Source organism: Ursus arctos, chromosome X (genome assembly GCF_023065955.2).
Source record: "Ursus arctos isolate Adak ecotype North America chromosome X, UrsArc2.0, whole genome shotgun sequence".
NCBI classification, from domain to species: Eukaryota; Metazoa; Chordata; class Mammalia; order Carnivora; family Ursidae; genus Ursus; species Ursus arctos.
Genome location: NC_079873.1, coordinates 4,486,901 through 4,512,560, shown reverse-complemented (window position 1 = coordinate 4,512,560; position 25,660 = coordinate 4,486,901). Strand labels below are relative to the sequence as shown.

Below are 25,660 nucleotides of genomic sequence, written 5' to 3'. Positions count from 1 at the left end.
CGGCGCTGTAGGCTGGTGAAGAGGTATCGCAAAAGAGGGCTGGCTTATACAACAGGTGTGTGAGGGGGGAGGTTTTGAGGGTGTGCAGCACTGAGTCTGCTCTCCTAGGAATTGACACCAACGATCTGTATGATCGTGCTAGAAGAACACGCATCCAACACGTGGAGGACAGAGAAGAACACGCATCCAGCACGTGGAGGACAGAGAAGAACACGCACCCAACACGTGGAGGACAGAGAAGAACACGCATCCAACACGTGGAGGACAGAGAAGAACACGCATCCAACACGTGGAGGACATTGTGTGCCTGGGCAGAGAAGACAGTCTCAGAAGGACGCCAGTAAGTGTAGCAGGAGATGGACACTTGCAAAATCAAACCCAGTGGTGAGACACCATCTACTCAATTTGACGAGTATCATCGACGGTGGGAGGATGTTGGTATCAAGACGGTGTGATCTCACTGTGAGTCACGTGAAGACTCACGTTACCGATGAAGGCATAAGTGTTAGCTAGGTGAGCAATGAAGTGACTTGGTCCCTAAGGCTAAAATTAATACTCCTTAAGCATACATTATATAAGGAGATGTTTCTGAGACAAAGGAGAAGTTCCAGCCAACTCTGCCCGCGTCGGACCATAGCTGAAATAACACTTTTCACTTCACATCACTGCTGTTGAAGACGAAGAGACAGACATGGGCTTATCAAGGTGCGGGGAAATAGGACGCTCAGGGGCACAGACACCATTCTGCATATGTGATTGCTCGTGAATCGCTAACCTTTCACCCAGCACACAAAAGGCATTAAAAGTGGGTTTAAATTTGCTTGAGAAGCCATCTGCAAAAGACAGAAAGGACTTAGCTGCTGTCTCGGAGACCAGAGCCAGGACGGTGTCCAAAACCAGGAACGCGATCTTCCAGGAGCCGCCAGACCACGAAATGATCAGCCTGGCATATGGCATCTTTCCCTGGCCATGACCGGGCGGAGACTGGAAAACCCCATCTGTTGGGGCTATTGTGGGAGGGTTGACTTGGTGGAGAAGTAGGGAATTTGAACAAAGTGTCGCCTGTAATCCTTCCCAACCCGCAGATCCTGTCAGCCCATACGCAAACTCAGCATTGAAGAGAGATCCAAGGGGAAAGAGAAACATGAGAGCCTACCCATTGAGAGAGGAACCCAAGCAGACGAACATTCTCGTTGCTCTCTGCAAGGCATCCATCTGCCCCATGCTCCTTGCTCTGCCCATCACACTGTGCGTGAGATCTCCTGATGAAATAAACTCAATGGGAAGATGATAATTAAGAAATAATTTGGCAACATAATTTAATTATGGGTCATTTAAATGTTTGGAAACAGCCATAAAAGCGATTTGCATCTCACTAATTAGCCCCATTTATAACCCCTTCTAAACCTTCCCTTGCTAAGCATCCCAGAAAATCATCACGATCAATGGAAATCGCCAAGCAACAACAGATTTTGAACACCAGTGCGGGACAATACGTCTTAGGAGAACACCCCACGGAAGCAGGTAGGAGCCGTGCACGTCCCAGCTGCCTTTGCTTCAAGGTGGAAAGCCACAGGCACACCCACTGCAAGACATGTTTATCTGCAAGGCATCTTCCTGCTTCCGCCTGCCTGGCCCGTGCTGTCGGGGACACGGGCTAGTGGATGAGAAGACGGCAATGTGACTCATGTCCCTTCCTCTCTTCCTTCATGAATCAGCGGGAGGTGAACGAGTATATTCCCAGGGGGAGCCTTTTCCCCGGAAACAGGGCCTGCCCACCCAAGTCCGGGCATCCCTTCCAAATACATCTTCATGCACAGCTTGGCTTGGCTGCAAGAGCTTGGCCAGCAGGTCATGGGACACAGACACGCCCAAGGATGCTTTCTCTTGGTGTACCCCTGGAACACTTCCCGCCTTGAAACTCAGCCACAGTGAAGAGAAGAAAAGGTTGTTAGGTTCACGAACAACGTTCGGTTTCACCCAAGCCCTGTGATCCTGGAAAACACAGATGGTTAAGAAATACACCCACTCTCGCTGTTTTGCAACATGGGTCACTGCAACGAATCTCCTTTCCTTGGATGACTCAGATAAGATTTCCGGATGCCCCCAAGACGACCCTGGACAAAGCCAGACACACACCCTCCAAATTCCCTTTCTTTGAGTCAAATGCTGCACGGAATGGCTTGCCCCTGCTCATGCATCAGAAGAAAATGCTTGTCAGACTTTGGTTCAGCTTCTCTCTTGCCCCCTGGGGCCCTGCACGTTGGCCCACTCTCAGCCGGAGCCATCAGAGGCCCCTCCTGAGGACAGGCTGGCCCCAGGCGAAACCTATCTTGGATCCGCTGTCCCATCAGGCCCCCACTTCCCACACCTGGCCCCCCCTGGCTTCGATTACTTCTCCTCATACGAATAAAACCCTTTTTGCCTAAGCTTTGAAACTGTGCAGACCTCATAACGAGCGTTTTCCCCCTTTGAAAGAATGCCTTTGGATAAAAGTCTCTCCTTCCTGGCTCCGCATTTCTGTGTCTGTCAGCACAGAGACCAGGTTGTCTTGGGGGGCAGGTGGGGGCATCTGGCAGAGACGGAGCTCTTTCCAGGTTTAGTTGTGGCACCATGTCAAGCTTCCTGTCCCATGAGAGATCATAAAGAAGCGTTGAGACTCACAGCCCTCCCTGGACCGTCATCAGTACGGAGGATCTACAGAAAGCCAGATGCCACTTCACCAACATCGTGTATCATGGGCAGGACCCTGGAGGAAAACTGAGGCAGGTGCGTGCCTGCCTCATCTCGTGAGATCTTAGTCACACAGATTTAGGCTGCAGGGGAACTGGTCTACCTATTACTCGGTGAGTAAGGGATCGTCTCTGATCAGCTTCAATGAGCTCCCTGTCCCAATATGCTTGCTATACACTTGAGCTGCAAAGGAGTGGCACCTACTCTGCTTGGGGCTACCATGGATGGCCTTTGTGGTCTACAAATGAGCTCTTGTTTTCCTAGGGGCCCAGGAAGAACCCCAAATCAGTCAGACATCCCATCAGGAAAGGGAAGATTCATGCAAAATAAGAAAATTATGGAAGCATTTACTAAAAGGTTGACAGGGCTATGGGTAGGAAGAGGGAAGGCAAGGCGGACAGTGCTGGCCATGAAGCCTGGAACCATCCTGATGCCCAAAGGGGAGAGAGTGGTCACCAGAGCCAACAAGGGCCCTTGACGGGAGCAGAGACTCCATTCCAAAACACAGCCCTTCCTCTGAAGACCTTTACGGAAGGAAGAGGGGCTTGGATGAATACCTCAACGTGAGTCCCCTTCCCTTCTGGATGTCGTCTCTTTCCTTAGCCACACACACCAGAGCCAGAGGAAAGAGAGCCTGCTGATGGAGTCCCCGTGGGGCTTCCTCCAGGGAGGAGAACGGAACGGGTGAGGGGGACAAAGTGAGAACAACCAGGAGGAATCCTGGACGGTCACAACACCGCTCGCATCTCCCACTGCATTCCAGAGCAATGTTCTCTGTCTGTCTGCTCCGGAGAACCCGGAGCTGACCCACCCAGGAGTACAAGAGGCCAAACCGCGAACTGAACCCTGGTTTACCTGCCTCCACAAAACCGGTTTTTCTCTTCACCACTACCCACTGATGTGTAAGCTGCCTTTGTTCCTTCCACAACCCAGGAGGACCCATGAAAAAACAGAAGGGCTGTGCTGTCTCAGACTCCCATTCCAGCACAGAAACATCAAGTCCTCCTTGCAGGACAGGAGGTTTGCACGGCGGCACCTGGAGACCATAAGGCACGTGAGCTCATGGAAGATGGGGGCCTGCTTCCATGGGAAGGTGAAGAAAGGAAAGACATAGATAAATCTGCCCGAGTTTCCAAAGGTGCACAGGGTGTCCTGTGCAAGCCATCAAAAACGATGTGACTTGAAAACGTGAATGTGCTCAGGTGGAAAGGATCTCAATAGCATTTATTGTGCACCTGCTGTATACCAGGTACAGCCCTATGGCTACACGTCAAGGATGGTGATACAAAGAGGAGCTGGGAGCAGGGCCAGCACCTTTTGGGGGTGTGGGCACCCCGCAAGCATGTTACAGACACCACCCCAGGCTAAGTGCCGTGCTCGTTGTCCTCATCAACACCTCCTTTCACTCTCAAAAATGCCCCATGTGCAAATGAGCGACAGGGTGGGCCCACATCCACTCCTCGCCATGGAAGCCCAGTCATCATCCTCCTTCCATCAAGCACCAAGACAAGGTTAAGGGCCTAGGTGGGGGTCACACTGCTAATCAGCACAGAAGCCACGACTGCAAGCCAAGACTGGTCCAGGGTGAGGGTCTGCATTCAGCCACAATACAGGGCTCCTCCCAGCCCCATGGTCTGCAGACAGTAAGATCAGAGAAGGTCTCATTTGGATGGCAAAATGACCAGGGAGGAGCCTATGAGGACGTTTCACATTCCTGAGGACCCATCTCCAAACACACCCACCTGTGAAGTAATACCTCGGCAGAGCGTGCTCTATTTGGCTGAGGGTCTGGCACGGCTCCCCTCAGCACTGATTGCAAAGGAGAATTTATAGTCAAATTACAGAGAAAATCCCCAGGCTGCAGGAAATGACCCTCCCAACTTCCAATGTGAGGCTGCCTATGAAATCTCTATCTCTATCTTATATTTCTACGGGGTCCTCAGGGATGCAAAATGTTGACAGGACGTTTTTGAGAAAAAAAATAAAATTACGCTCTTAGGAAACTCACCCATGGATGCAAAATAATTATTTTTACTCTGAAGGGATTCAGGACAAGCTTTCCCCAAATGTGCCACTTTGGCATATGTATTATTTTGAGCTGAAGACAATCAACGCCCAAAAGACTCAGGAAGAGCTATTGAGCTCCCCCTTCCCTGCCTGGGAGATTTAGACAGAGGGGCTGGTCCAGGGAGACAGCTATCATCAGAGAGAACCGCAGAGTCTGGGCTCACGGGGGGAGGCTGGGAAGCTTGGCAGAGCCCTGTTTGTTCACATCCCTCACTGTGACCCTTACCAAACACCTGCTCTTTCCATCTTCCTGTGAATTCCTCTCCTCCCCCACTTTTTTAAAAAATTTTATTTATTCATTTGAGAGACAGAGCCAGCGAGAGAGGGAGCACAAGCAGGGGGAGTGGAAGAGGAAGATGCAGGCTCCCAGCGGAAGAGCCTGATGCGGGGCTCGATCCCAGAACGCCGGGATCACGCCCTGAGCCAAAGGCAGACGCTTAACAACTGAGCCAGCCAGGTGCCCCTCTCCCCTCCCCTTTGAAGTCCCAGACCCCAACTCCCTTCTCCCTAGCTCAGCATGGTATGGAAGCTTCAAGTGCCTCACTGTCTTGGATCCCCTCACATTTCTGTACGTATGAAATTAAATTTTTCTCCTCTTCGTCTGTCTTACACCAATTTCATTAATAGACAGGCCACAAGGACCTAGCAAGGGAAGAAGGGAAAATATTCCTGCTCCTACACCCCCCCCCCCATAGGGAAGGCACAAAAGCAAGTGCCTCTTTGGAATGAAAACTTAATAATTTTTTTAAAAAGGAAAAAAAAAAAACCAAGTGTTTGCTAAAAGATATGGAATATTCCAGAACTCCGTTCCCATCTCCTGGTGATCTTGTGGGATAGTATGTGAGCCCAGAATGCTGCTTCACCACTTTGATCTTCCAGGTGGTCCTGAAAAGCGTTTCCTTTGATTTATCGTAGATATGAAGGTCTCTGTCATGGGATGTCCCCTGGACTCCAAAGGACCCATATGGAAGACACTTAATGGGACATCCAAGCCGGAATTGAGTTTGTCTCCCCAGGGCTAACAGGATAATCCTACCATGATGAACCCATTCCACTGCCTCAGTGCCCATGTCTGAGGCCAAGACCCAAACAGCATCCTGTGTCCTGTGGTCAGTTCTGGGTTTCAGCAATGGGATACTAGTTCCACACTGCACGTCAAGCAGTGATCAGGTCTGCATGCAGCTCTCTCAATCCTCATCCACGGGATCTTCTCTGATGCAGGATTACAGACCAGTCCTTTACACAGTAAGGTCTGGAAGAACCCATCTAGTCCTCCGACAAAAGTAGGTAACAATCTTTGGAGCAGACAGATAAAGGTGGGTGGGGAGAAACAAAAACCTCAATGGGATGCATAATAAAATAAGGAGCCGGCGTGGGAGGATGGCCGTGTATAGGGTTCCTTTCCCACATTCAGAGACGGATGCAATTTTTATACGTAAAAAAGAAACAGTAGCAGCCTTGTGTGTGGATTACAAACCAGTTTTGACCGCAGCACTCCCCAACAGCAAGGGGGTGTGTGGATACTTAAATCACAAGCATTACATTTAATGCTGATTACCACTGTATCATGCAAATTCATTAAAGCACTGCATTTGTTAGCAAGAAAACCGTTTAGTGCAAATCCTGATGCTTACATCAAAAGGGAAGAACTGTAGTTTTTGTGTATGTAAATAAGTAAGTATTCTGGTGATCTCAGAGGGATTATCTTCAGGATCACCGGAAGACTTAATCTATTTAAAACAACTCGCTCCCAGGGCAAGAAGGCACAGAGTCCAATGTAAGCATGACATAAAATCCCCCCTATGAATAGCAAACTCTGGTAGCCCCTCGTCTAGCTTGAGACATAATTCTCTCCAAAGTACTTATAAGCACATGCCCTCTCAATTGAAATCTTGCACCAAGTCAGCCTCTAGGTGAGTCTACCTTTTGCACAGCCCACACTGCACTTCTTTACTTCTGCAGTACTAAAAGGTTCTGACGGGTCCGAGGATGGGCAGACAGAGACAGGAACACACAGACAACTATTTGCTCTATGGATCTATGTGGGGGAGGCCCCAGAAGGAAGGGGAGGAAAAAGGACATGGCAGATGTCTGGATTCCATCCTGGCTTTTAGACTTGGAGACAGGCCTTCCACCCATTTGGGGCAGGGAAAGGTCTCTCCAGCCCTGAGATTTAAAACAAAAAATAAACAAACAAACAAACAAGCAAGCAAACCAGTGTGAACTGAGTCCAAGAGTGGTCCAGCCTTCTCCTTGAACCCCACCAGCACATGAGGGGTGGCTCAGGATATAAGAACATCCAATGGATGTAAGAAAGGGTGGTTGGAAAGAGAAGGAGGGTTGTCTGCATGGAGGACAACCTCTAGGGAGGGATGAGGTCCAAATGATAGAGGCCAGACAAATTTGGGAGTGACAGGCAGAATTCCAAGATGGCCAGCAATATTCCTGCCACCCTGGTGTGTATGGTCTGTATAATCCTGCCCCCTTGAGGGGAGGACAGGACCTCTGAATACGACGGATGTCATTCCTGTAATTAGAGGACTCATCTGTGGACTTTCAGTTCATTCAAAAGGGATATTGTCTCCGGTGGGCCTGACCCAATCAGGTGACACCTTGAAAGGTCCTGAGTCCTTTAGCAAGCAAGATATGCTCCAGTTGGCATTGAAGAGGGAATAAAGAATTCTGACATGAACAGTCTATGGAGGCTAGCACCACCCAGGACTCTCGGGTGACCTCTAGGAGCTGGTGTTGGCCCAGGGCTACAGGCAGCAAAGAAACAGGGACCTCAGACCCCAACAGCAAGGAACTGAATCCTGCCAACAGCCACTGAATCTGGACAAGGATCCTGAGCCTCAGATGAGAAGGGAGTCTGGCTGACACCTTGATGTCAGCCTGAGCAGAGGACCAGTCTTTCCCAAGCTTGGACTCATGACCCACAGAGACAGGGAGATAATACAGGGGTGTTGTTTGAAGCTATTGTTTATCATGCAACAAGATGAACAAATACAACGGGTATCAACGTTAAAGCAAAGGTGCTCCTGTGCAAACCTAGAGAAATCTTGAGCTAGGTATATTTGCATTATAAATGCATATACTTATCCCACGTATGAAAAAAAAAATCTGTGCCGTTCGTCATCTTTGTACCCAATTCTTATTCTGTATTCTATCTCCAGATACGTCCATGGTGTGCTGTCCCCATAAACGCAGTGTACGTTGCAGATGTCGGAAAAGTCAAAAACGCACTGAAACCACCCACCCTACAGAGAGCAGCCCAGCTTAGCCGAGCCAGCCTTAAATGTGCTCCCACACTTCCATTAGCTACAGTTGGGCAAAATCATCTCACCCAGGCCTTTTTTTTTTTTTTATAATAAAGTGTTGACTATGTCATCTCCCGAATACTGAAAGTGACAAACAGATGGCCATCTGGGGCCAGAATGGCTTGTCAGTGTGTGGGTTCTCAGCCCCCCGTGATGCTGTGACCGACTGGGAGCTGTCGCCGTCCAGAATCACCAGACAGGACAGTGCTGCCTGTCTCTCGTCTGGGAAGAGATCCAAATCCGCAATCCCAAGTAGAGTTTCTACCGACCGCTTTCGCACCATCGTAAAATCAAACGTGGAAAGATCCTAAGTCTAACTGTCACAAGTAGGGGGCCATCTGCACGGAGCCGCAATGCTACGTTACACACTCCTGCCAGGCTTGGCACGGCCCCGGGCATCCGATCAAGGCCCATGACACACTGTCTGCATGGACCAGCCTCAGAGCAGAATAACAAAGGCAAGTGGGGCAGGCAGAAAAACCAACCCCCGAGGATGTCCATGTCCTCATCCTCAGAACCTGTGACTATCTTATTTTACGAAGCAAAAGGGACTCTGCAAGGGTGTTTAGGTTAAACACCTTGAGGTGGGCAAGAAATTCTGGCTTATCCAGGTGGGCCCAATGTCATCACAAAGGGTTTTCTAAAAGGCAGATGGGGAGACACTGGACGATAGTCATTTCTCTGGCTGTGAAGATGAAGGAAGGGGTCAGGAGCCAAGGAATAGAGCTGTTTCTGGATGCTGCACATGGCACGGAAACGAATTCTGCACTAGAGCCTCCCAGAGGGACTGGCGTGTGGACATCCTGAGGCCAGCCCGCTGTCACCCACTGTGGACTTCTGACCACCAGGACTGTCTGATGATAAACTTCTGTTGTCTGAAGCCATGACCTTTGCAGCAAGAGGGGCAGGAGGTGAAGACAGCAATTATCTTTAGTACTGAGGAATTTCCAGGTCTAGAAGGACAGGAAATATTTGTGTCGAAAGCAATAGTCTTTTCCCCAAAACACCTCCCTGTACTACTGTTTTGTACCTATCTCGGAATCTATAATTGTTTTCAAATAGAATTTTATAAGAAGAAAATTATACAAGGGAACAAACAGTATGTTGTCATTTCTACGTATCATCCCTAAGAAATTCTGGAAGGATACATACACCCAATTACAGTGCTTCTTGTGCATGATGGGGTTATGGTGTTTTGGTGTTGGTTTTTTTTTTTTTTTTTTTTTTAGGCTTTTCTGATTTTAGATTTTTTTTTTTTTTTACAGTAAACATGTCCCTTTTTAAAAAAGATTTATTTACTTATTTGAGAGAGAGAGCACAAGCAGAAGAGGGAGAGGGAGAGAGAACCTCAAGCAGACTGTGCTGAGTCCAGAGCTCGATCCCACGACCCTGAGATCATGACCTGAGCCAAAACTAAGAGGAGAATGGGTAACCAAGTGCATCACCCAGGTGCCCCAAACACGTCCTACTTTTATTACAACAGTGAAAACAAACAAAAACACTTAAAAAATAAAATACAAAGGTGTGAAGAATCAGGAAAACTCAGGACGTCATGGAGAGAAAGAGCTAAATGCCCATGTCACTGAGAGAAATAGTTAAATGCCCACGTTCTGTTTATGCATATTTATACTCTCTTATAAGCACAGCAGCACACGAGTTCCCTCCCATCATGGCCTGTGAAGCCAACAGCTGGCTTTACTGTAAGACAGAAGTGGGGGCTTCAAACTCTGTGTTGGCTCCAACAGCATCCAACTTCATGGCTGTGTTTCCCATCATTCCATCAACTTCGAGAGGCCAGGGGACCATTCTCCTTATGCTCCCCCGTACAATCAGCTCAGCTCCTGGGACGCGGTGGGACTGAGGAAATAGTTGTCATGCACTGATTTGCACAAAGGTCACAATTTTTAACAGGTACATGTAACCCTAGACCTGTCCCAAGTTCTCACGGAAATGATCCTTTCCATCAAGTTAGAGAATAATTCTTCTGTTATATGCAAGTTCCCTTGTACATGCGGGTCCTTCTTCAGCTGGCGGTTGAATTGGGAATGCAATGTTGAAATAGCTGGAGCTCTAAATTTTCCTGACACCCATTACACCAGTTCTATATGGTGAAACCTTAAATTGTTTTTTTTCCCCGCCATTAGCCACAAGACCTTTTTCTCACATCCTTTAGAAAAATTAAAACTTTTAACTAACATAACAAAATAAAAATTATTATAAAAAATTAAGAAACATTAAAACTTTTTAAAATTAGTATTTACAAATACAAACCGTAAGGAAACTGTAAATCCAGTCCTTCCTCTGCCTGAAAGTATAAAGAGAGACTTTCTTGACTGAATTGCTAAAGATAAGCAGTATCATGCAATCCTTCATTTGTGAGAACTACCTTACTCCCTACGGTTTCCGCGGATCATGGAAATGCTCGAAGACAATGCCAACACAAGTCACGTGTGGAGTGCAAAGGGGGACACGAGAACAGTACGCTAGCTGTTTTTCTGAATAAAAACGTTAAGTCCTGAGTAAGGCAGAGAAATCAATCAGTACCTCTTAAAAATGTGTTTCCTTTACAGGAGGGGACAGGTGTAATTTTTAATAAAATTTGTAAGCTCTCAAAATGGATTACAGGAAAACGATATCAATTTGCTTGCCAAGCCTAAACGAATAAATTATTTTCTCTGATAGCCATGGGGTCTGTGTCATCTATCAAATAATCAGTAAAGTCACAACACAATTTTTCAGCGTAACTTGGGTTAACACTTCCTTCAACTTAGGATATAGCTTTTATTCAACACGGAGGCACCCATGCCTTTTCTTTAACGCTTCTGCATGAAGGTCTTATTGTTATTGTTGTTATGGAAAAGAAAAGCTTTATTGATAAATGGGACGAGATCTTTTTTTTTTTTTTTTTTTTTAAGAGAGAGAGCACAGGGGAGTTGAAGGGGCAGAGGGAGAGAGAGAACCTTCAGCAGGCTCCACACTCAGCAGGGAGCCCAATGTGGGGCTGGACATGGGGCTCGATCCCACAATCCTGAGATCACGACCTGAGCCGAAATCAAGTGTCAGATGCCTAACCGACTGAGCCATCCAGGCTCAATTATTAATAAATGGGACAAGATCTTTTTATAAAAGTATGAGGATAAAACATTTGAAATGCCCATCATGATGGTCAGAAATGAGTGTCAGCTGTGTCTTTACAGCTCAAACACATACCATAGCTGAAAATTAGTAAAATGTGAATTTTGGAGCCAGATTAAGCTGGTTCCAGCCTCCGCTTTAACGTATTACCTGTGTAGCTCTCGGGAAATTTCCTAACCATTCTGGGGCTCACCTTTCTCACTGTCGAGGAGGCTACAAATACTGTTCTGCAGATGGGAGAGCAGAAAATAAAATTTTAAGGGTAAAATGGCACATGCGTCATCATCAATGGCCTCTACATACCACTTAAAATTGTAATAAGGAAATGCTAAATAACTACTAAGCCAGTCAGACAAAGGCTGGTGGAAAGAAGACAAGAGCAGACAGGTTCTTGGAGTGTGGCAAGCAGATGCTGGAACGGTCTCTGAGTAAGGAACCAAGAGGGCATGAAAACTGAGTGCCCACAAAGGTGCCCGTGATACTGGAATGGGGTGGGCCACCCTGACCCACACAGCCAGGGGCCTCTACCTGCTGGTCCTGATTCTCTGCGTTCCTCTCTGCAGACAGTGGGCGTTCCCAGACAACAGCTATTGACCGCTGCAGGTCACAGATGTCAAGGCCAGCTCTATGACAAGCAAGACCTATGTAAGTGTCCCAATTAGCACACTGCTTTCCCTCGGCTTTTCAGAACCTCCCTATTCTCTATAAACACAGGCAAAGGACCAGAATACGGTTCCAAGGAGTCTCTAACATGAGGGTCAGAGACAAAAGGACCAAAAAAAAAAAAAAGGAATCTTAAAATCATCAACCAACCAATCCATCAATCGATAAGTAGACAAATAAAAGATGCTTTGAAAAAAAGCACATTTAGAAAACAAAACAGAAGTTTGGGAAATACAGTATATGACAGACAAAATAATTCAGCCGGGAAGAGTAAGTTGAGAGTACCTCAAAGAAGATGGAACAAAAACATGGAGGTGATTGACAATAGGGGAGAATATACAAAGCCAGGATATCCTAAGAGGGATCCAACCCGTGGAAAAAAGAAAGAGAAAGCATGGACAGGGATAAATTACCAAAGTGGTAACACAAGACAGAGTCTCAGACGTTGAAGAATGTGAATGTCTATATTGAACTGACAACCGCACATCCAAAACCATGACTGAAGACAGACCCAGAGGAAAAGCCCGTTATCATCAAATCTTAGGACACGGAGGGCAAAGGAAAAGTCATACGTGCATGCGAAGGGGAGATGTGTGACATCCAAAAAGAGAGAGACTCAGAGTGGCTTTGGCGTTTCAACAGGCACACTAAATCATATCAGATAATGGTTCCCAAATCCAAAGGCAAAATGATTTCTAACCTGGAGCTGCACACCAGCCAAACCAACAGGGCTCCCAGTTGCGTGGGCCCATGAACAGAGCCCATGCACACATCCAGCGCCAACTGTTTGCAACTCAGGTGGCTGGCCTCTGCTTCCAAAGAACCTGCCACTTGGCGTGGGGCAAGAGCATTCACGCCCAATTGCCTGCCTTTCGGGGTGTTACACACTCTTCACTGACAACCCCAAACAAGAACTGGATAGAAATGTCACATGTATCTTGGGGGGAAAGAGTGAAACATGATGAATAATAATTGCAATAATTAAATTCCCATTCCTTCTCTCTTTTACCGTGAAATCAGGATCCTGGTGCTGAGACAGTAAAAAAATCACTCTTTACTTCCAACATAATTCAACCGGACAGAAGCTAGCTTCCAGAGCGTGGAGTTCACCCCTCTTCACTGGGCTAGCGTACAGGATCACATACTAGCTGGAGGGAAGGGAGGGTTGGAGGGTAGGTGGGAACAAGAACATCCTCACTAAAAATGTCAAATGATGAACAAGAAACCAATCATAAATTAACAGAAACATGAAAAATACTCAGTCTCATTAGGAATCAAAAATTAAAATAAACACATGAGGAAAATGCTGCTTGGGACCTATCAATTTGGTAAATATTAGGTTGTGCTGACACTGTCTCTTGCAAAGGAGAAGGTGTCATGGGGACCCTTGCTCACTGCTTGTGCAAATGCAAACTCGGACAGACTTTCAGGAGCACGTTTGGCAATCAAGTATCTCAACAGTTTCACAGTGTTTGAACCAGTGTTTAAATTTCTAGGAATTTATCTTATGAAAATATTGAAGGATACACACATGTCTTTTATCAATACATTCCTAACAACATTAAAAATCTGTGAAGCTATAAGCATTGGGGAAAGTAAGTAAATTATGTAATAAAATATTATGCAGCCCTTAAAATTCTTGTTTTTTTTTTTTTAAGATTTTATTTATTTATTTGACAAAGATAGAGACAGCCAGCGAGAGAGGGAACACAAGCAGGGGGAGAGGGAGAGGAAGAAGCAGGCTCATAGCGGAGGAGCCTGATGTGGGGCTCGATCCCATAATGCCGGGATCACGCCCTGAGCCGAAGGCAGACGCTTAACTGCTGTGCCACCCAGGCGCCCCAAAATTCTTGAGTTTTGAAGAATACTGTCATGAGAAAAATGTTCACAGTGTAATTTTAGGGTGGAAAAGAGCATGATCACAAATTTTTAAAAACAGCTATTTGCATTTCTATATGGATATGTATGCGTTAGACGTGTATCTGTGTGTAGAGATACATGTATGTAATTGGAAGGAAAGAGGGTATAACTTCATTTATCATCAGTTTTGAAGGCGTGGGACAACCACAGGTTTTTACACGGTTTTCAAATAAATTCTTGCATTTATCAAATATTCTACTTACTTTTATAGTCAGAAAAAGAAAGGCCCGCGAGTACAACTTAATAATGTTGCCTTTGTGCCGAAGGACACAATGTCACTATTAAATTACAAAACTCCTCAAATATGATGATTTGCACTAATGGGAATAAAAAGACAATGAACCTGTGCTTCCAGTTGGCCTGAAGAGACCCTAATTGAGACAACTTGAATGTGATGAGCTCTGATTTTTAAATCATAATGTTCCATCAAATACTGTGCAGCTGGTCCTTGTCATCCAGTCATTAAAAAAAAAAAATTCTCTTTTTAGAGAAATCTTTTTAAGCACGTATTCTTTTAGCACAAGCACATGGTAAATGCTTAATAAATACTCATTGCTAGAGAATTGAATTAACACAGATTTCTCATCTCTGGAGTTTTTTCCCTCGTGGAAGAAACCTCTGATTATAACAGCACAGCATCTCAAGAAGCTAACGGTCTAAAACCATGAGTCTAAATCCTTACATCTGGAGCTAAAACCATGGGTCCAAATCCTTGTTTCTGGAGCTCTGCAGCCTTCAGCACAAGTTAACATGCTTCCTTTCTTTGTTGCAATTTTTCCGGTATGTTTCGATGGAAAAAAAAAAAAAAAGAAAACCACCAGCAAAGTATGTGAAGATAAGAGGGAAAGAGGGGCGCCTGGGTGGCCCAGTCGTTAGGCGTCTGCCTTCGGCTCGGGGCGTGATCCCGGCGTTCTGGGATGGAGCCCCATATCAGGCTCCTCTGCTGTGAGCCTGCTTCTTCCTCTCCTACTCCCCCTGCTTGTGTTCCCTCTCTCGCTGGCTGTCTCTCTCTGTTGGATAAATAAATAAAATCTTAAAAAAAAAAAAAAAGAGGGAAAGAGATCAAAGGCACAGATGCTATTTCAGATCAGGGTGGGGGCACTGTCATTTGAATGGGGGATGTTAAGAACACAACACCAGTGGACATGACTTCATGGGTCCGTCCTTGCCTGCAAGACCACAATCCCAGAGTCTGGGGAGGGCTCAAGTTCACGTCTCAAAGTGCTGTTCTCGTGTCATATCATGGGTGGGTCCATGGCCCTGCAACCCAGACAGCAGGGCAGGAAGCATCTAATCAACGTCCCAAGATCAGAGCGCCAAACCTCCAGGGCAGTGCCCTCACGCGGTGGGGGAACCCCCAAACACAGACAGAAGCCATCAGGGACCAGCAACTCATGAAAAGAGCAGGACCGAGAAGAAGGCATTTGAAGAGTGGCATGGATGGAGGGTATGGAAGGACAACTTCCCGCAGCAAAGCGGGAATGCAGACTCGATGCAAAGTGACCTCCTTCCCAGGACGTGAAGGGGCTGATGCCGACTGTCTGCAGTTATAGCAATAACTCACTGCACCTTAACTCTGCCCCGAAATGTCTCTGGATGTATGTGTGTGAGAGAGAGAGGCTAAGGTAAACACGAGATCGGTTTGGGTTTTCACACTGAGGACGTTCTTTAAAGGAGCATCTTTGTTGTTGACTCAGAGCATTTCACCATCCAAGAGGTGCTGACCTGCAAGTGGTGGGTGCGTCTGATGGGCTGCAGAGCCCGCTAGGACCTACATTCTCGGGGCAGATCGACAAAAGCTTCCACCGCCAGACTCGGTACTCGGGAAACGTGTCAACCAGGGCCCCACACATGCATGTTCATTGCTGGTGACTTATTCCCATCACTAAACAAAAAGCAAACCAAATTGATGCCCCCTCCTCCCTCTCCCCATCTTGTTTTTTTTCCATCTCATCCCATTGTGTTCCATGTTGGATCCAACAAACATCCAAACAGAGGAGGAGAAAGAAAGGAACTCGTTTCAATGCTTTTAGGATGTGGACTGCCTCCGGACATCAGATGGGATTCAGGGTGTCAATCCCATTGATGAGGCAGGGAAAGCTGAAACAGGTCTTCTTCCACATCACATACACCATAAAATGATACAACATGTGAGGGTCTAGAGTTCCTATATACAACCTCGACATTTCCTGCAAGTCCGACAAAAAGTTCTCTTAAGGGAATGACCTCATACCTCCTGCACGCTTTTCAATATTATGAAAGAACACAGACCACAAAAAAGGTCACTGAAATACCATTCTCAAATGATTCACAAGAAAACAAGACCGTGGGGACTAATTCAGTTTTTGACATTCTAAATGAAGACAACCTAGAAAAATATTTCAAATAAACTAAAGACCACTATTATTGAAAAAAAAAAAAAAGTACAAGTTCACAAAGTTCTTGGATACTTGAAATGTGAAATAAATCTGAACAGAAAAATCACAAGTGCTTTTAAAATATCAGTATGATGTTCAGCATTATTAAATGTGCTTAACACACTTCTCTCTGCACTGGGATGGTAATGTCTCTAAAAGCTAAGGACGTGGTGACGCCATTTCCCATTTTCAGCAAAGAGAAATGTCCTTTAGGGGCAAATGCATTCTGGAGTCCATGTTTTTTTCTTTCCCCGCAGAAGAACGAGTCTGATGCTTATTTTTCAAACCAAAGAACATACGTAACTAATCAGGGAAATGACCCCATCTGAGCCACTATGGTAAATATACATGAGCCTTGCACTCAATCAACCCCCACCCCAAATGTGAGCTACTGAAACACACTAACTTGACAGGTAACTAAAGTCAACCGGCTCCCCATTCATCTAGTATGAAACGTTACGTAATTAAACACACTCTCCAAATGCCCTCAGGCTCTGGAAACAGACTGCAAAAATCTAAGGACCCCCACAGACCAAAGTACGGTTATAAAAATGTAGAATTCAGGAGCACTTGGGTGGCTCAGTCGGTTAAATGTCTACCTTCAGCTGAGGTCATGATCTTGGGGTCCTGGGATTGAGTCCCACATCGGGCTCCCTGCTCAGTGGGGAATCTGCTTCTCTCTCTTCCTCTACCCCGCCCCGCCGGCTCATGCTTTCAATCTCTCTCTCAAATAAATAAATAAAAATGTTTTTAAAAAATCAAAAAATTAAAAAAAATGTAGAATTCAAAACAGAATGCACATCTTAAGTTACAAAAGAAGGATATTAGGAAAACATGATATTCGATGGTGAATTTCCACCTGTCATCAAAGTCAGCCTTGATTTTAATGAAAATACAGATATAAGGCAGCATAGGAGAAAAGTACAGATTTTATAAAGAGATCTAAAGTATCACCGCTGTACAGGCTGAAACAGTATTATGCTAACCACTCATCATCATCTGATTATTGTTTTAAAATTAGAAGGCTGGCCTCTACATTATAAAATCAATCTAATTACAGGCATTTTATTAGTGTCTCTGACATTGTATACGGAGAGATGATGACTAATCTCAACGTGTGGTATGGATTATTCCCCGACTTCAAATCATCTCATATTTCATACCTGAACCTACGTGGTCGTTGACGATCTTTCTACAGAGCTCACCCGTAAAAGTGAAAAGCTTCATAGAAGCTTTTTAAAAGGAAAGGAGTCCTATGGGGCGCCTGGGTGGCACAGCGGTTAAGCGTCTGTCTTCGGCTCAGGGCGTGATCCCGGCGTTCTGGGATCGAGCCCCACATCAGGCTCTTCCGCTAGGAGCCTGCTTCTTCCTCTCCCACTCCCCCTGCTTGTGTTCCCTCTCTCTCTGGCTGTCTCTATCTCTGTCAAATAAATAAAATCTTTAAAAAAAAAAAAAAAGGAAAAGAGTCCTAATCAACACAGCACCCCACGCGTAGTGTAGACGGAGGGGCGGCCTTTCTTCTTTAATACTGTCATGGGGAAAGCACATGCAATGCAATGTGGCAGAAAATCCAGCGACCTGAGTTTAAAATGTTGTTTCTGTGTTTAAAGAAAGAAAGAAAAAAAAACCCACTACATGCTTCTTCCAGGAATGAGATGCTTTGACTGCTGTAAGGAACCTACACAGGTTAACTGGAGATCATCTACAACAAGTCCTAGCCTCCATCACATTTGTCAAAGACACAGCTCGAGGCACCCCACAGTTAAAGACCATTCTCTACATTGGGGTAAGTGAGAGGCCAAATCCTATCGGAAAGGTGATTCTGTTTTCTTTTTTGCAAGGAAGCTTACTTGATAATTTACTATTAATAGGACATAGGAAGGATCTTTTTTCATTCACGCATTCAACCTTTATTTACTACACAGCTACAAGGCTCTCCGCCTTGCTGGAACATCCTAGGGAGCACTATGTGTTTCCTGCCCCCACAGAGCATGCAATGGGCCTGCAAAGACAGAGGTGACTCAAAGCATCAAGACTGGACCAGTGATCCCATCCAAGACGGAAAAACACTCCACATGGGGCACGAGTGTCTGGAGCAGGGAGGGGGCCTCACCTAGCCGGAGGCCTTGAGCCAGGAGAAGTCAGCTGGTGGGGGAGCCCTCAGGGGGGCAGACTGCCCGGCTGGTGGGAGAGCTTTATAATGCAATGCGTCTGCCAGGGGCAGAGACAGCAAGGGGTCACAGTTGGTAGGAGTCCCACCGTGGAGCTCCTCCCAGCCCTGGTTCACAATCCCATCTCCTTTCCAATGGGGAGCCACCGCGGAGCTCCAACAGGGCCAGAGGCAGCATCATGCCTAGGTTTCGAGAAAATGTGTCTGGCTGCTGACGGATGCACAGAAGTCCATTAGGACACTGGTGTGTTGCAGACGTGTCATTGGAGGACAGCTCAGCCCCAGGCGTGCTTGGACGTGGCAGTATGGATGGAGAGATGTGTGGATGCACGCATAAGGGGCTCCTGGGAAGCAATGCTAGCAGTGGCTGATTTTTTTGCATGAGAGAACTCTGAGTCTAAACATCTTGTCTTCCAGCATAATGCGTGTGTCCCCGCTGTTGTTCACAGTCCCTGCAGCTGGACGGTCATGCTGCTCCCGAAACTGTGGCTAAGACCCAGCTGAGACCATGGAGAGACCCATCTCCTCCTTATCTCAATCACCAAACAGGTGTCAGCGTCAGTGGTCCTCAGTTATAAAACAGGACAGGCAAATCAGGAATCGCCACTGAGTTTACTCACAGCATCTTACACCCCTTAGAAAGCCCCACATACACGAAACTCAGTGTTGCTTTGCTTAGAAGTGGGTGGGATCACCTCAGACCTCGCCCGCCAGGCCTGAGGAGGCTCCCAGTGGCAATGTGAGCAGCCCTTAACGCTTCCAGTGGGAATAATGTGCCAAGCACGGCACATGGGGCCCAGCGACCTATATGTTTTCACTAGAACAGATGTCAAGGTCGCAAACTAAGCATTTGGCACGAGTGTGTCTGCGATGCCTTGGTAAAATGGAATGCCTTATTCCTTAGCTACTAGCACATGCATTAAAAAAAAAAAGGCAATAAAATTATTGCTCTAAATTCTGAAGCCAGACTGTGCTTGTCAAAAAAAAAAAAAAAAAGCAAGACGGGCTTTGATATTCTTGTTCCGATGCAAACACCGACTGACCCCGACCACCTGAGCAAAAGCAAGAAGACAGCGTCCACACTCACTCTGCCAACATCACCCTACAAAGACACAGGGATTCATCATCATCATCTTCAGAGTCCCAGGGATGAGGTTTCGCCAAGTATAACGCACAACCACACGGTGTGATGACCCGGCCATCACAAACGGGACCAGGATACGTGGAGCATCGCGGCAAGCACACGCATCTCCCGATTCAGACGGAGGAGGGCACACAGCATGTGCCTCTTACACGCTGGTCCTGTACAAAATTTCACACGACACAACCAATGGAACCAAAACACCTCCTCAAACAGGAGAACGACAGTATCACTCCATATGTATTTTCCCCAACGCTTATTTTTGCAAACTTCCAAACTCGCAAAATAGTTGAAAATAAAAATGAATGCGAGAAAAAGAAAATGAACTCAAGGATACTCCTTCAGGGGCGCCTGGGTGGCTCAGTCGTTAAGCGTCTGCCTTCGGCTCAGGGCGTGATCCTGGCGTTCTGGGATCGAGCCCCACGTCAGGCTCCTCTGCTGGGAGCCTGCTTCTTCCTCTCCCGCTGCCTGTATTCCCTCTACCTCTGGCTGTCTCTGTCTCTAATGAATAAATAAAATCTTAAAAAAAAGATACTCCTTCACTTAGGCTTACGAATTGCTACATTTTGCAATGGTTGCTTGCTTTCTGTCTCTCCACACATATACACATGCATATATACACACATACGTCCACGCATACTTTTCTGCATCAGAAAACAAAAAAAGGCTGAGAAATGTATCTGTATTTGTGTATCATGATGTTTCATGGAAAGCTGCAGAGATCACAACCGCGACCCTCTAAAGAACTGGGTGTGGGTCTCCCAGAATAAGGAGATTTCCTCCATAACCACGAGGCCCTCATACCAACCGTGCAGAAGAACACTGAATCCATCAACTCACTGTCGACACAGCCCCCACATAACTCTGCCTCCCTGTTCCTTTCCCTCCATCCGGGACCCTTGCCGCATTCAGGTACCGGGGTTCTGTTCCTTCATCCTTTTAAATCCAGAACAGTCTCTGACCTTCCTTTGCTTCCCATGACACTGACTATTTTAGAAGAATCCAGGTCAACTGTCTCTTACAATGTACTACATCCTGGATTCGTCGACTCATTTCCTCGTGCACAGTTCCAGGGGAAAGCTTTTGGCAGGGACGTTACACAGGTGATTTTGTGTTCTTGCTGCCTCTGATCTGGACACATGTGACGTTAAGGTGCCCCCCTGCCAACGGTCACTCGGTCCACAATACGATCTCCAGATTGCCTTATTTTCTCTCACGACGTAGCTGAGCACGAACCTTCCCTCATTTACTTTCTCAGAAACACACAACACAGTTAACCATAATTTTCCTGGTTGGCATGATCCTGACCCCCCAAACGTGCTTATTATCGTGAGTATTTGCTGCCACAAAATATCCTTACTAAGGATTTACAATCCCCTTGAAACATCTTTTCACTGTCACCAAAGGATTAAAAAATGACTATCCTAGTATATATTTAAGCAGAGTAAATCAAGAGACTGCTGGCAGGCCTTGTCACATAACACGATGTCTCCTAAAAAGGAAATTTTTTTTGGTTTCATAAGAAAACTTTAATTTCACTAAGCCTTTTTTTTTTTTTTTGGAGGGGGGAAAAGAGAAATATCAGAGATAAGATAAAAGTATTTTCTTGATTATCACCAATCCACTTAAAGAGAGGGGAAAAGTTTAATAGGCTGTATTCAAGAACCCTGAATTTTAAATTGTGAAGTACATTAAAATACCCACGAGGATGGCTTTATGTTGGTAAGATATAATGGATATTGTTATTAGGTATTTAGGCATAGATATTTTAGTCCCCACTGAAAGACTCCCACTTTACATCAGAACATTAAGAAAGAATAATGAATGCTGTATTAGTTTATCATGAATTAATCATGAGCCTTTTCGGCTTCATACTTTTAATTAGCTACTGAGTCTGTCAATTTGTTTCTGAGCTCTTCTAGCTGGGTCCAAAGAATGACAATGTCCCCTTCTAGAGTAAAATCACACACACACACACACACACACACACACACACACACACAGGATCCGAAGTATTTCCCTGCAAAATCTACAGTTGTTTTCTAGGGGAATAAACATAAAACTCTACTTAGCAGGTGCTTACGGCTTTGAAAGCTATGTCAGAACTCAAAGCCAGCTCCTGCATTAACAATAAGTTTAGAAAATAAATTATTCTTTAAAACCCCCAAAAAGTTTGTTTGTGAAACAGAGAAAAGGAAGAAACGAGCCTTTTAAGGAACAAATTACAGAAATCACAATAGAAAATGAATCTGTTAAGCTGCTAAGCATTAAGAAGGAGTACAAGCCAAGGCTTTAAGCCTCCATGGACGTTTCCTCTAGTAGGAGAATCCTCTGCTGTGGGGTTTCAATTTAATAGGAAAAAAAAAAAAAAACCTAAAAGGTCTTTCTCTTTTTGTTCTCTTTAATTCTTATTCCAACACAGATCCCTGGAAGTAAAAGACCACTGAATATATTCCAGGAAGAAAGAGAAGATTAAGTGAGCAAGCAGGGTTTCTGCCACTCAGCACTGTTGGGGTTTGGGGCTGGGTGGATCTCTGCGGTGGGGCTGGGCTGTGTACGGTGCTAAGCAGCACCCCCCGCCTCCGCCCACCAGGCGCCAGCAGCAAAGCTCCTCCAAAGTGAGGAGACCAAAAATGGCTCCAGACTTTGCAGAGTCCCATCCCCGAGGGCAAAATCGCCCCGATGAGAACTGCCCGCCTGCCCTCGGCTACACAAGGGTCCAGACCGGAGTTTTGCAGAATCTTTAATCTCCCTGCCTGCCACCCTCCCTTCAGTGCCTGTCACTGTAGGTGCCAGGAGCATGCTACTAATCAGCATCTTTGTCCCCCCAACGACATCATCCTTCACGTTTCAGTCAACCTAGGAACCCGTCCTTTGCATCCCCATTTTCCAAGACGAAACGCGGACACCAAGAACTTAATCAGCTTCCTGAGGACATGAAGCCAGCAGGTGGAGAGCTGGGATCCACATCCCATTATCTCTGACCCCAGGACATGGTTCCATCTTCGGGAGCCTTCCCCTACCAATGGGAACCCATACCTTCTCTGAAAGCATCTCTGTGCACATTTCTCTGATTCTGCTGGCACAGGAGACGGGGACGCACTCTGAATTCCTGACAGTGTTCACCTTGACATCTTAATGGCAGAAGGACCTGCCCTGTCCTCCTCGCTCACCTCCACCAGGGGGAGGAGCTCCTCCTGCAGGAAGGGAGCAGTCCTGTCCCTCCTCGCTCACCTTCCCTGGAAGAGGTGTTCCTCCTGCAGGAAGGGAGCAGCCCTGTCCCTCCTCGCTCACCTCCACCAGGGGGAGGCGCTCCTCCTGCAGGAAGGGAGCGTCCCTGTCTCTCCTCGCTCACCTCCACCAGGGGGAGGCGCTCCTCCTGCAGGAAGGGAGAGTCCCTGTCTCTCCTCGCTCATCTCCACCAGGGGGAGGACCTCCTCCTGCAGGAAGGGAGCAGTCCTGTCCCTCCTCGCTCACCTCCATCAGGGGGAGGCGCTCCTCCTGCAGGAAGGAACCCATCTGTCCCTCAGGTGTCGGAAGCAGAAAAGCAGTTGAGATCAACCAGCAGAACCATGAGCAGGACCCGCTCCACCACTATTCTGCAGCGCTGGCGATTCACCTAGAGTCACCTCAAAGGTCCAGGCAATGCCTTCAACCATTTATAAACTCCTCGCCCCACATCACTCACGTTCCGCACACACACACCATGTGCTTCTGCAACCAGACCCTGCACGCGGCCCTCCTTCGTGGTACTGTCTTTGTCTAGAAAGCACGTGTGTCCCCCACAGATGCTCCCCTTTGGCAAACGTGACCTTTCGTGGGACAGGTGGGCTCTACATTCATCTTGTCCCTGTAATACCAGATCTTGCACAACACCATTTAATGCTCGCCAAGTACTCAGACCTGCCTTAAACAGCAGTCACGGGGAGGTGTGTGCCTTGTCAACAATGAGACAGTGAAGCAACTACACGGGCACTTCCTATACTCACACGGATACCCACTGAAGACGGTCCTGGGTGGTTGATCTCAGAGATGTCAGCTTCCAGAGACCACCATGTGCAGGCTCTCAGAAGACAACGTGTGACGCGCGAGTGGTTCTCAGCAGACACGAATGAGGGGCACTGGGCTCATCCTGTGAATTAATTCAAAGGAAGAAGAGTCAGACACTGCATGAGCACAGGCTAAAATCCTCCAGGGTACCAAGCTCTTTCTTGCCTCAAGGATCTCTCCTTCTGCACGGGTCTTCTTTCCTCTCGCCGCCTAACCCCTGCTTACCTACAGGTCTCGGCGGACTTGCCACCCCCTCTGAGAAGCCCCCTGATTACCAACCCCAAGCAAATATATCCCTCCATGGCTAACGATCCTAACACCTTGTTTCCCTTCGATGGCATTTATCACTCTGTGCGATAATCTATTTAGCCGGTTTCTTCTCATTTGGTATCTGTCCTTCCCACAGGCTCAAAGGATCAAGAGGGGACGGGCCATGTGTCAGCCACAGCAAGCTCTCAATAAATATTTTCTGAGTAGAGCTGGGCTTGCAAACGCTGGCTTGTAGGACTGTCCCCTCTCTGTTTTTATAGCCCAGGAACAACGTTCCCCACATGTTTAAATGGTTGAGAAAAGAATACTTTGCAGTGCGTGAAGAGTACATGAAATTGATATTTCAGTGTCCACAAAGAAAGTGTGCGAGAACAGAGCCACATCCGTTCGCTCCCTTATAAGCTGTGCGGGGTCCGCTCAACACCATCAGAGCTCACCAGCTGCACGAGAGACTGGCTGCAACGCTGAAAATACGGACTGTTGGACCCTTTACACGAAACGTTCTTCAACCTGTGGTATAGAGCCCTACACGTGAGGATGGCTTTGAGTCTACTCAAGAGTATATACAGGGGCGTCTTGGGGGTGGGGGCTCAGTCAGTGAAGCGTCTGCCTTCAGCTCAGGTCATGATCTCAGGGTCCTGGGATGGAGCCCCACGTCGGGCTCCCTGATCAGCGGGGAGTCTGCTTCTCCCTCTCCCTCTGCCTCTCCCCCTGGCTCATGCTCTCTCCCTCTCTCTCCCTCTGTCAAATAAATAAAATCTTAAAAAAAAAGAATATATACATAGTTTTAGTTGTTGACATTTACATAAAAGTAGCATATGCCTTGAAACAATTAACCTATAAATCTATTGTTCATGCTTTAAAATATGAAATAGTATCCCACTTGTTAAGTCATATTCACAAGAGAATACGACACTGGAGAAAAATTACTATTCTGCAGATTTTCGTAAATATGGATCTTGCCTTATTGAAGTTAAGCTTCCAGCAACAATTTCTTAGGTTCCGTCAGTGTCCCAGAAATGTTATCCACCCCCCCCCCCCCGCCCCGAAGATGGCATTAGAAACTGTAATCAATCTTCCAGCATGGCATTTCATGTCGGATTCTTGTTGAAATGGAATGCTGTGCTGTCAACATTGCTCCTTGACCTCCCACTGCCGGGACAACAGAACCACCAGGCACGGTCAGCTCTTCTGCCCACGCACCATGACATTATTGGGAAGACTAAGAGCGCATGGACGTGGATTTGAACAACCGGCTGACTCCCCCTTGTGAGGCAGCAAAGATCCAAATCCTCATTTTCCTTTCTCTTGCCCACTCCTTTTATTTACAGAAAATAGATTTTAAGGTATCAGCATGGAAACGCTTTGACCCATATCGGATACTTTGTGCTCACGACCCCTGGTGAATGATGGAGAAGAAGAAACCGGTCGAAGGAGATTAAGTCACAATGCCTACCACAGCGGTATTACTGAAAGAAACCCTAGCTGCAGAAGGGAAACAGCACAGGAAAATCTAAAGGTCCATGCTCCAAGGATGTTTTTCAAAACAGTAACGGTGTTGTTCTTACCCCGCAGTGATTCCACCCCACAGGGGTCATTAGGCAATGTCTGGAGACATTTTTGGTTCTCATGGCTGGACAGATACAACTGGCATCTATTGGGTAGAGACCAAAGATGCTCTTAAATGTCCTATGATGCCCAACACAGCCCCCCAGCATAGAGAATCATACACCCTGGCTTTCCACCATGAAGAAGGAGCTGGTCTCAAATATCAGCA

The 25,660-nt window shown here is 46.7% G+C and overlaps 1 protein-coding gene across 1 annotated transcript in view; it reads right to left on the bottom strand.

Moving 5' to 3' along the window:
* The window catches only part of LOC130543292 (steryl-sulfatase-like), a 156,258-nt gene that overhangs the window by 104,823 nt on the left and 25,775 nt on the right, over positions 1-25,660 (bottom strand). The window contains 1 exon segment of the mRNA XM_057309954.1: positions 23,553-23,695. The gene's annotated coding sequence lies outside the window, so the exon portion shown is untranslated.